General features: G+C 38.3%; 1 long non-coding RNA gene across 1 annotated transcript; it reads right to left on the bottom strand.

Annotated features, from left to right (window-relative positions):
• Nucleotides 1–447: 447 nt before the first annotated feature.
• On the bottom strand, nucleotides 448–5,680 carry LOC149127466 (uncharacterized). The gene is made up of 2 exons (XR_016231216.1): nucleotides 5,617–5,680; nucleotides 448–921 (listed from the first exon to the last, which is right to left on the bottom strand). It is a non-coding gene; the product is annotated as an uncharacterized LOC149127466 (long non-coding RNA).
• Nucleotides 5,681–11,446: the final 5,766 nt, after the last annotated feature.

Here is an 11,446-nt window from a genome sequence, read left to right as displayed (position 1 = left end):
CATCAAAATTAGATATATTCATACATCTATTATATTTATACATAGAATATATTCATACATCATTATCCAGAAAGAAAAATAGCTTACAGAATAGGAAGATGGTATTTTAAATCATGTGTCTGAAAAGGGTCTGGTACCCATATGTTATAAAGAACTCTTACCTCCAAACTCAGAGAGGACACCCTATTGAAAATGTATAGAAGACCTGAATAATCATTTTTTTCTGAAGAAGGTATACAGATAGCCAAGAAACACATGAAAAGAGGCTCAACATCATTAATCATCAGGGAATAATAAATCAAAATCACAGGAGGAATCATTTCACACTCACTAGAATATCTATTAAAAAAATAACTGCTGACACACTGAGGAGAGTTGACACTCTATTGTTTTGCTGATTAGAATGAAAAAACTGGGTCAGTAATTGATAAATCTGTTTGACAGTACCTCTGTGTCGCTCCCCGTCTTCGTGGAGGAACGACACAGGACCCTGCGCTGTTCTTTCGTCTGCTCGGCCCTCCCCGGGTTTGCTGCTGGTTCTTCCCGGGTTGGCTACCGTCCCTTCCACCTCCTTGGAAGGGCGGTTCCCCCTGCCACTTTCCCCACTTCCGCGGGGGAGCGGCACACCGCCGGCCGGCTCTCTCGGGGGCTGCACAGGTGTTCCTTCAGATAGATGTTCCTGGTGCATGTTGTCTCTCTCCTCCTTTATAGTCCTCTTCCACCAATCCCAACTCTGCTACCCACACGCTGAGCACACTGCTCTCCTCCAATCAGGAGCAGCTCCTGCAGCTTGTCAAGTTGGTGAGAGGCAGCTGGGTAGAAGCTGTTTGCTCCTCTCCCAGCACCATATTGTGGGAGAGCAGATGTATAGAATAAGTCTTAATTCCAGTAACAGTATAGTCTGAGTTGCTCCCCACACCTCTGAAAGTAAAACACAGAATTATATGAACCAGCAATTCTACTTTAATTACAGGTACTGAAACACGTATATAGATACAACACAGTGATCCCTGCAATAGTCACAATTTTCAGAAGGTTGAAATAGCCAAAATGTCTATCTACAAGTGAACAGGTTAATGAAATATGGTTTACATTCAATTTATTATTAGGCCATGGAAAGGAATGAAGAACCACTATATAGTATAATGCAGATTAAATTCAAAAAAATGTGAAAAGTTAAAGAAGACAGAAAAAGGCTATATATCATAGTACTCCATTTACAAAATATATTCAGAATAGGACAACAAAGGAGAACAGAATGTATCCTAATATTCGTCAGGAGCTGGGAGAGGGAGAGCACAGAATAAGCAGGGACTGTGTAGCAGGTACAATGTTTCCTTTCTGGGAGTTGAAAGTATTTGGGCACTAAATAGAGATGATAAGTGTGGAATATTGTTCATATACTAAATGCTACCAAGCTGTTCCCTGTAAAACAATTTTATGTTTTATAACTTTTACCTTAGAGGAATGGCTCTTTTCCCCAACTTGTTAACTTTCTTTTTTTTTTTTTTTTACATGCAACAACTAAAGACCCTAGAGTGATCCTTTACACATCTGTCTTCTCATAGACTGTTGCAATCTCCACATCCCTTGGTCTGTTGGAAGTCTCCAGGGAAGTGGAGAAGGTTGGAAGGACTCCTACTTGGCCTATTGTGCCAGAGAGGAGTTGTGTTCAGCATACTGACACACACAAACCCCCTCTGGCACAGCTGGCCGGAGTATGTGCAGTTCACTTTCTGGCCTAAGTTCCCTGGAGCTTCAAATACTTCCTCATACAGATTGTTCCACATTCTAACTTCTAACTTGCCTACCGGCCTAGATACTGCTGACACATATGTATAAATTCCAATCCAATCAAAGCTGCAAACCCCAAATTATAGCCTATATATAAACCACAAAAATCCAAAAATAAAATAGATGTCATTCTCTGAAACAGCCTCTGGAGTGGTTTTGTCCATTCCAACAGGCTCTTCCCCGACATTGGTCTACCCAGGTTCTCAACTCTTTTTCAACCAGGGATCCCTGTGACTGTCACCTTGTATTCTAGTTCCAATGGTTCACCCCTTTTAAGCAGTAGAATTAATTGCACCATGTTAATCAGTGTTACCCAGTTTTGATTTGTTTTGTGTATGGTAAATCCAGTGTCCACTATCTCATTGTCAACATAAAGAGAACAGCTTTTACTTGTTTCTCAATTTCAATCTTACACATTTCTTCTTCAATATTCATTTTATTCACACACAGATAAAGATATATTTCTCTTTAGAAGATAACAGTATACTACTTTAGTGTGAGAAAAACTAATCTAAATCTGAAGAAGAAGATACATGTATATGCTCACTAGACATTTCTTTTATTCAGTGTAACAAGTGGAATTTTCGACACCATAAAGCTCTTATCTAAGTGAGTAATGTCAAGGAGTTCTTCTTAGAGGGCAAAGAATGCTTTCTTATTATATCCTCCAGGCAAGAGTGGAAGAAAATAGGAAGTACACCTGTACTTGCAATCCATCACGACATTTACCTTTAATCATAACAGGTAGTTGATGTCTACAGGTTCTTTGGTATTTCAAGGGTATCAGACTTCTGAGAACAGAAGTTTTCTAACAATGGGTCTGCACTAGAAACAGCCACTGACAGCAATGGAAATACAGATATCCAGAGAAATGCTACCAAAAATTTTAAAAGGGAATGTTTACTAGGACAACGGAAATGTGATGAGTCGCTTCTGCTCAGTATGCAGATAGAGTGGAAAGCCATGTTTCCTCAGCTACAGGGCCACATGCAGCTGTAATCTTTTTTGCTTAAGTGATTGCTTTTAAGCAATTTATTTTAAAGAGATGTTTTAATGTGAAGAATAGTATGTTACTCCTGAAAGTATGTTCTGTGGTGGTTTAATTTTGTTTTTATAAATATTTGCTTAATAATATGATATCATTTTTCATATTCCTAGAAATAGAATTAATTCCTTGAAATGTAATAGAATTTCAGGAAACAAAATTACCAACAAAATAGTCTCACAGCAGAATGTCAACAGGAACATTTTCTTACCTTAACCCATGCAGGTACTCACTTTCTGTCATCTCACTCCCATTCCCTTACTGTGAAAAAGACTCAAGGTCATACCATTCCATGAGTCTGCAGAGACTCTCTTCTTATCTTGCTTGCATTAATTTCATTTCTCTTTGCCTTTGCAATTGCCATCCCCTCAACTAGGAGACATTCCACACTTTCTCCATTCTAAGCAAACTTACTCATGTTGGGAGATCACTGTCATTTTTATTTATTTATTTATTTTTGACAGGCAGAGTTAGACAGTGAGAGAGAGAGAGACAGAGAGAAAGGTCTTCCATTTTCCATTGGTTCACCCCTCAAGTGGCTGCTACTACTGGTGTGCTGTGGCTGGTGCACTGCGCTGATCCGAAGCCAGGAGCAAGGTGCTTCTTCCTGGTCTCAAGCACTTGAGCCATCCTCCACTGCCTTCCCGGACCACAGCAGAGAGCTAGACTAGAAGAGGAGCAACCTGGATAGAATCTGGTACCCTAACCGAGAATAGAACCCTGGGTGCCAGAGCCACAGGCGGAGGATTAGCCAAGTGAGCCATGGCGCCAGCTGACTGTCATGGTTTAAACCTCTTTAGTTACCTAGTAAATTAAATAGCAAAAGCTTCTTTAAACCACTCTACCAGAAACATTATTTCATCACATTGACAATTTGACTCAGGTATTGGTTCTTCCATTACCTTTTGAGGCTCTGGAAAGTCTGAGCTTCATTTATGTTAGAACATTATCAAATGGTTCTGTACCAAGTGCTCAATAAGCCTTTTAAAAGGATTACTAGAAGAAAGAAGAGCATAGAAGGAAGAAGGCAAAGAAGAAAGATGATAGAGAAACACATGTGCGAATAGGTTATATTAGGTTTAGGCAGTACAAAGATAAGAGAACATCTCAAGTGTGGCATTTACATAATTGAACAACCCAGATCACAAAAACTTGATCATAATATCTCAATAAAGATGATCCTCATATGCTAATATTTCAGAGAATCTATATTTTTAAGAAGAGGGGAAATCCTAACAAGAGACATCTGACTGTGATTTTAAATATACACTTGATTTTTTTTTTACTATGTAAAGAAGTATTACATAAACAATCAGAGATTAATAACATTTATGATGTTCTCATCAATTATTCTTATATTGGTTTAAATAAATATACATAGTTATCTAAGTACCAAGAAGAAATCAGAGCATAGTGAAAAACACCGTAACTAACTTAAAATGTAATTGAAGTGATGAAAATATTACTCTGAAGAAATATTTTAAGACATTTACAGCTTAATGTGGATGATAGAAAATAAGAATTTATATCCTGATGTGGCCAGCGCCATGGCTCACTTGGTTAATCCTCTGCCTGCAGCGCTAGCATCCCATATGGGCACCAGGTTCTAGTCCTGGTTGCTCCTCTTCCAGTCCAGCTCTCTGCTGTGGCCCGGGAAGGCAGTGGAGGATGGCCCAAGTCCTTGGGCGCCTGCATCCACATGGGAGACCAGGAAGAAGCACCTGGCTCCTGGCTTCGGATCGGAGCAGTGCAGACCGAAGCAGCCATTTTGGGGGTGAACCAATGGAAAATGGAAGACCTTTGTCTCTCTCTCAACTATCTAACTCTATCTGTCAAAAAAATTATATCTTGCAGTGATCACTCACTTCCATTTTGGCAAAGTGTGAGGAAATAATTCCCCTGAGATTCACTGACAACGTGGATGGTTATGAACCCTCCAGTAGAATAGTCAACAAAAACTATTTCCATGACTGGAATTAAATGCAAAATCATTCAATGTAAGTAAACAGAAATTGAGCTATGAAGCTGAATTAATAAAGAAATCATAATGGCTAGATGGAAGGTTGAAATTCACACACTGCGCTCATGATGGTCACTTCATCTGACAATCTGCCTTTTCTGGGGATGATGATTATTTACAATAAAGCAAAGAAGTTAGCATGAAACAGGGATGTTACCATAGTATATAGGAAACATGGATAAAAGCTGCCAACTACTTACAAATAACCATCCTCCATATGATGGCTTTCTTTGTGTTTTTAAGATAGGCTATTTCATGACTGGCACCGTGGCTCACTAGGCTAATCCTCCACCTGTGGCACCGGCACCCCGGGGTTCTAGTTGTGGTTGGGGCGCCGGATTTTGTCCCGGTTGCTCCCTTTCCAGTCCAGCTCTCTGCTGTGGCCAGGGAGTGCAGTGGAGGATGGCCCAAGTCCTTGGGCCCTGCACCCGCCTGGGAGACCAGGAGGAAGCACTTGGCTCCTGGCTTTGGATCAGTGCAGCACGCCAGCCGTAGCGGCCATTCAGGGGTGAACCAATGGAAGGAAGACCTTTCTCTCTGTCTCTCTCTTTCACTGTCTAACTCTGCCTGTCAAAAAAAAAAAAAAGTTAGGCTATTTCTGAAGTTAGGTCAAGTTATCCTTGAACTAAGACCTCAAGTATTTATGTAAACACTTTATACACTTCCAAAAATACTTGCCTTCATGTTTGAAAACATGCCAGCATTATTCACAGCCATCTCAGTACACATCTAAATACTGCCATAAGTTAATTATTACCTTGATTGCGGCTTTCATTTTCTTTTCAGGAATGTTGAACTTTGAAGAGCAGTGATGACCTGTGGGGATACAGAGTTAGATGAACCTATTTGGTTTAAGGAAACCCAATATCTAATGCTTCTTTCACTGTTGAATTGCTTCTGTCAAAAGGCAAAATTGCAACAAATTTAAAGATCTTAACAGGTTTCTATTAAAAATTCTAGGCTCAGGCAGCCCTCCGAACCAGAACTAGTTCAAAGAACTCTGGGACTTCGAGGTGGTCAGACTACATCTATGGGCAGAACATGGGAGTGGTTGCCTGTGGAAATGAAGCTCAGTCGCTTGTTAGAAGAATATATTTCTGAGTTAGCTTCACATGGTCCACAAGCATCTTTAGGCTTAACCTTTATCATCTATAATAGGGAGCATGAAACCATTTGTGGGGCACAGCAGGTTAAGCTGCCACTTGGGATGTCTGCATCCCATATTAGAGTGTGTTCAAGTCCAAGATGCTCTACTTCTGATCTACTTCCGTACTAACATGTTTGAAAAGCAGTTGATTAGTGCTCAAATACTTTAGTCCCTACAATTCACATGAGAGTCCTGGATGAAGGTTATGGCTCCTGGCTTTGGCCAGGTCTAGCCTCAGCTGTTGGCGTCATTCAAGGAGTGGATCAGCAGGTGAAGATTTTTCTCTCATGCATGCTCCCTCTCTCTTTCTCAAATCACTCCCTCCGTCTCTGTCACTGCCTTTAAAATAAATGCATAAATCTTTATTTTTTTAAGATTTATTTATTTGAAGAGTCAGAGTTATAGACAGAGGAGGACAGAGAGAAAGGTCTTCCTTCTGCTGGTTCACTCCTCAAAGGACTGAGCTGGGCTGATCCGAAGCCAGAAGCCAGGAGCTTCTTCTGGGTCTCCCACGTGGGTGCAAGGGCATCTTCTACTGCTTTCCCAGGCCATAGCAGAGAGCTGGATTGGAAGAGAAGCAGCCGGGACTAGAACCAGAGCCCATATGGGATGCCGGCGCTGCATGTGGAGGCTTAGCCTACTGTGCCACGGCGCTGGCCCCATAAATCTTTAAATAATCTGTTTCAGATCAGCTTCCAATATAGAACATGGTAGCTAGGAGGATTTTATTTTGCCATTTTGAGTCCACTATGCCAAATTTACAGGTCAGTGAGGCAGATGCCTTAGTTCAGAATGCTATAGCAAGAATTCAATAGATTGGGGGCTTAGATGAGAAATGTTTACTTCACAGCTCTGGAACCTGGAAACTGTAAGATCAATGTACCAGTAGATACAGTGTAGGAAAATTGGCATCTTCCCCTGTATCATTAATGGCCAAGATAGTGCTCTATAATCACTTTGTGTTCTTTGAAGGGAACTAATCCCAGTCATGTGGGCTCTACCTTCATGATCTATCTCAGGATCTAATTACTTCTCAAAGGTTTAACTTCCTAATTTGACTGCAATAACATTATTCTTCAACCTATGAACTTTGAGGAGAAGCGAACATTAAGTCCATGTTAGCAACAGTGTTTTTCTTGTCCGAAAAACAATATGTAGAGATATTGAGATTTCAAATGTTGTATACAAATAGGACTTAAAGTATTTGGCACTGAGGCTTAAACACATTTTTATATCTATTACTCACAAGATAATCATATTTAATCAACCCAAGTTGAGCACTTCTTGGCCAAAACTTAAGTATAATTTATCTTCTTTCAACTCCTCCTACTTCTTTTTCTTAAGTATTTCTGTTGCTGAATAAAATGACTCTTCAAAAATACTGTTATTTTCTGAATTTTTAAGCAAAATAATAAGGATCATTTTGGAAAATTTTGAGTGCCTTTTATCTTAACCTTTTATTCTGTGACAGAATAATAGCATAATGTAAGTGATCACAAATAAAAAATCATAGCAATTATCTGAATAATTCTTTGAAAAATTAGAAAACTTATGAAATGGTAATCTGTGAACATGCATAAGATTTAAGGAAAGTGTCAAATAATTTTTGCTTAGTTTACATATCTAAAAGTTTCTTCCAATACAATTTATTTTTCTATACCAAGAAAGAAAGGTATTATTAAAGCAGAGTTAAATTTTTAACCAGTTATATGTAATTTGTAACATTTCAGTGAAAAAAAAAACTGCTATGCTAATTCAAAAATTAATGAATCAAATCCACAGAGAACAATATTATCTCTATATAAGTAAATTAGTTTTGTGGAAATGAGGATCTTTGTCATCTGGTTACAAGGTAAAGGGTTATACCATTCATGAACACTTATTTCTGTGTATGCCAATGATTAATTATATGGTCTGACACAAGCTTTCTGTTTCATTTGCAGAATTATTTTGTTGGCAGTCTCTTCCCTCTCCTATGCAATCACTTGTGATTTCTATAGTGGGATATTTCAACTGAAATCTCAGGCATTCAGCTATTACTAGCCTTTCTTTCTTGAGTTACTCTGATGGTAACATTTTGTAATTTTACTGAAAAACAAATTGGGGCATGATCTACCCTGAGTCAAGAATTTGGTACTTGCTTTTTCACCAGAAGGTAAGTGAAATGGGGAATATGTCATGTTTTTTGTCAATATTCAGTTCTAAAATAGGTACCCCAAGATTCAAAGCAACTGAGGAGACGAGGTTTGTTACATTAACCTTTCTGTCATATTCAAGACAAGTATAACTGCTTTGAGTTTCTCTGATAAAAGTGTCACTCATAGAAGACAGTCAGTGTCTTTCGTTGTATCTTTTATAAAATTTTGAAATTTTAGCCATTTTGAGACATCAAACGTCTCGTTAATATTTTGTATAAAAGAAAATATCATGAAAGGTTGTAGAACAAAGTCAGGATTTTTCATGTCTGGAAAAGCAGTGACAAATATAAGGAGTGAAATTTCTGGGATCTTTATTAGGAAGAGAATTGTGCTTGTTTCCAAAGCTATCAACAGCTTCCCCGATATTGTCCATGTTGAGATCAATGTAAACTGCATAGCTTATGTTCATGTGAGATTCCTTTTGGGATCCCCCTAAATTCCTGAAGGTAAAGAGGATCTATGCCAGGGGTAGGAGTGCCTGTCCACACATATAAAAATCAAGAGAGAGAAATATTCCAGTTATCCTTTAAATAGCAGATACTTCCACAACATTTTTCTTCCTAACTTCAGAAGCCTTTCTCCATGCAGTTAGTATTGGATTTACTAAAACTAATTTAAAATTTTAAAATGTCATTTCAGTTTACCCTCTCACAACTCAAAATTATGTGCAGAAAAAGACATTTTGTGTGCCTGAGGAGTAGGTCATTGGAACCTTGAAAAGTCCTTTTGAAAGGTGAAAAATCTTTTTACATCTGGGAAATCCAATATTTATTTGAGCCAGCAGAATAGTCCAGGGCATAACAATGAAATGTTTTGTTCAAATGGTGTTAAATCAGAAAGAGAAATGGCATACACAAATATGAGAATCTGGTGAACTTTTTATTTGAGGTTGTTGCTTTCAAAGCTCTTTCTTCATGCAATATAGATCTTTTCTCTCTTACATCAAGTCAGTAACTAATCAGTGCCCTAAGTGAATAACAGTCTCTTCGTACCTCAGTAAGTCACATGCACCCATGCACCTCAACAAATATTTTTGCAGATGTTTCCTCATAAATCTTTTGTGCAGAAAAATGTTTTCAATGTCTGAAGGTTAAAATTACAAATACAATAAATTATTTTCAGTCTAAATAACTTAGGACCTTAGGAATCACCTTATCTTACCCTCCCACTTCGTGTATTTTATAAATAATATGAAGTAGGTGAGCTCGGTTGTTGATGCCAACACATTTTCATGTGAAGTTAATTTTTCCTGACCATTCTCCATTTTTTCTATTTCTTTCCCCACTTGGTTCTGGCAGAACTAGTGCAAAAACAGTAACAAGATAGGCCTCAAGCCCATTCCCATCTGACCACTCTTCTAGAGCTATTCTACCATATTAATGCCCTACATTAACTCTTGTAACAACAAAAACTCAGTGACAACAAATAATTCCCCTGCTTACAGAAACTCTAAAGCTCACTGATTTAAGAGCTGGGGGATTTGACAAGGGAGAATTTCTGTGTATAGCACATGACAACTAGAGGTGGCTTGCAGGAACATAAATTGGAGGAGAGTGAACTGCAAGATCAGAAAATTTGTCAAGGTCAGATTTGGAAGGTCGTTAATGAGGGTCAAATCACATGGACATTTTTAATAGGTTCAGGACCTTATCTTTGATGATGGGGGTGGAAGGGGACATTTTTAGAGTGTTTCCTGCACTTGAATAAGTTAAGGTCTGGCATGAACAGTTATCCATATGGCAGCTCACATTGTCCTAAAAGTAAGTTTCCTAGAAGCATAAAATTAAAACATTGACTTTATCGATTGCCTGAGTTAGACTACACTTCATCTTGATTTTCCTTTCAATGTTCATCACCATAGACGTTACATGGAAAGTTGATACAAATGCCAAGTAGTTAATGTAACCCACTTTGGAGACCACAGCTAGACATGGCAGCTTCAACATCACACATTCATACAGGAAAGTACTACAGAAAGCTTGTGGAAAATGGGAGTAAATGTGAGTTTACTTGGGTGCAAGTGAAGTTTGAAATCCATGCACCGGTTTTTCATAATATGCATTTTGCTAATATTTTGTTGAAGTGATCTCGGTTTCCTACATTTGCATCCACCTTCTCTCCTGCCTCAAACCCCTCTCAGCCCAGGCTACAGGCTTGTAAGTGCACTGATTGGACAGTGTGTACTAATGAGACAATTTTATTTTATCACTTCCTTCCTCTGTTCCAATTCATCATTCCACTCCTTCTTTATAGATCCTATTTAACCTGTGAAATTTGACTTGTATGTACATGGCACAAGTAATGAGGTTGAACAGATTATTAAGTATGAGTGGATATGAAACCTTTGTTCATTCTATCCTTGTTTTTTTATTATGTACAAAAACAACACATTTTTCTATGCCTATTTGATTCCTCCAGAAAGATAAAGAAGAAAGATCTAGTCCCTGTTATTGGGTAGTGAGCGCAGAGGAGAAAGGTAGGAGACAAGTGTGGTTTCTGTGTTCAAGCAAACAGCAACGATGGATTCAGCACAGAATCTGAAGGAGTTGAAAGAGAGCAGCCTAGTTATGAACCGTTTCTACCAAATGAGCATACTGATCACAATGGGATGAACTATTTTCCCAAAGGCCAACCAATACATAAGCAGTAAAAACACCTCTCATACTTGTCCTCTCACTCCAAATATTATTTTTAGAAATAACACATCACTATTACACATCTACATACATCATCTTCTCAACTTTGCTTTCAATTGTATTTCTTTTCATCTTTCTTTCAAAACTTTACAGCTCTCTTGGAATTTCCATTACTACAATACAAAGTTTGTGAGCTTGCTTTTCCCTCATGATTCTAAATTTCCTGGAATTAAAAACCTAAAATAAACAAAAATTTAAGTAATATTTTTGTCTTATATCTATACAATCCTAGTTTTCATGTTTAAGTCATCCTTTACTCAAGTTGAAGATCTCCAGTAAATCTCTTCCCAATACCTGATGAACCCTTCAACCAAAGGTGCAAGGGGCAATATCACTTACTGATCATCTTGCAACAGTCACAGCTCTGCAAAGAGAACCATAGACCAATACTCCCAATGAATAAGGATGCAAAAATCCTCAACAAAATACAATAGTGTTTCCTAAAAATATTAAAGTCTTCAGAAAGTTTCTCCCATCTTTTAGAACTAGGGAAAGGAATAGCAGTTGCTCCAAGAGAGGCAGGAAACTAACAGGAGCCCTTCCCCT

This window comes from Oryctolagus cuniculus, chromosome 3 (assembly GCF_051225735.1).
Source record: "Oryctolagus cuniculus isolate XC-2025 breed Fujian yellow rabbit chromosome 3, ASM5122573v1, whole genome shotgun sequence".
Lineage (NCBI taxonomy): Eukaryota > Metazoa > Chordata > Mammalia > Lagomorpha > Leporidae > Oryctolagus > Oryctolagus cuniculus.
This window is presented reverse-complemented; position numbering and strand designations above follow the sequence as displayed.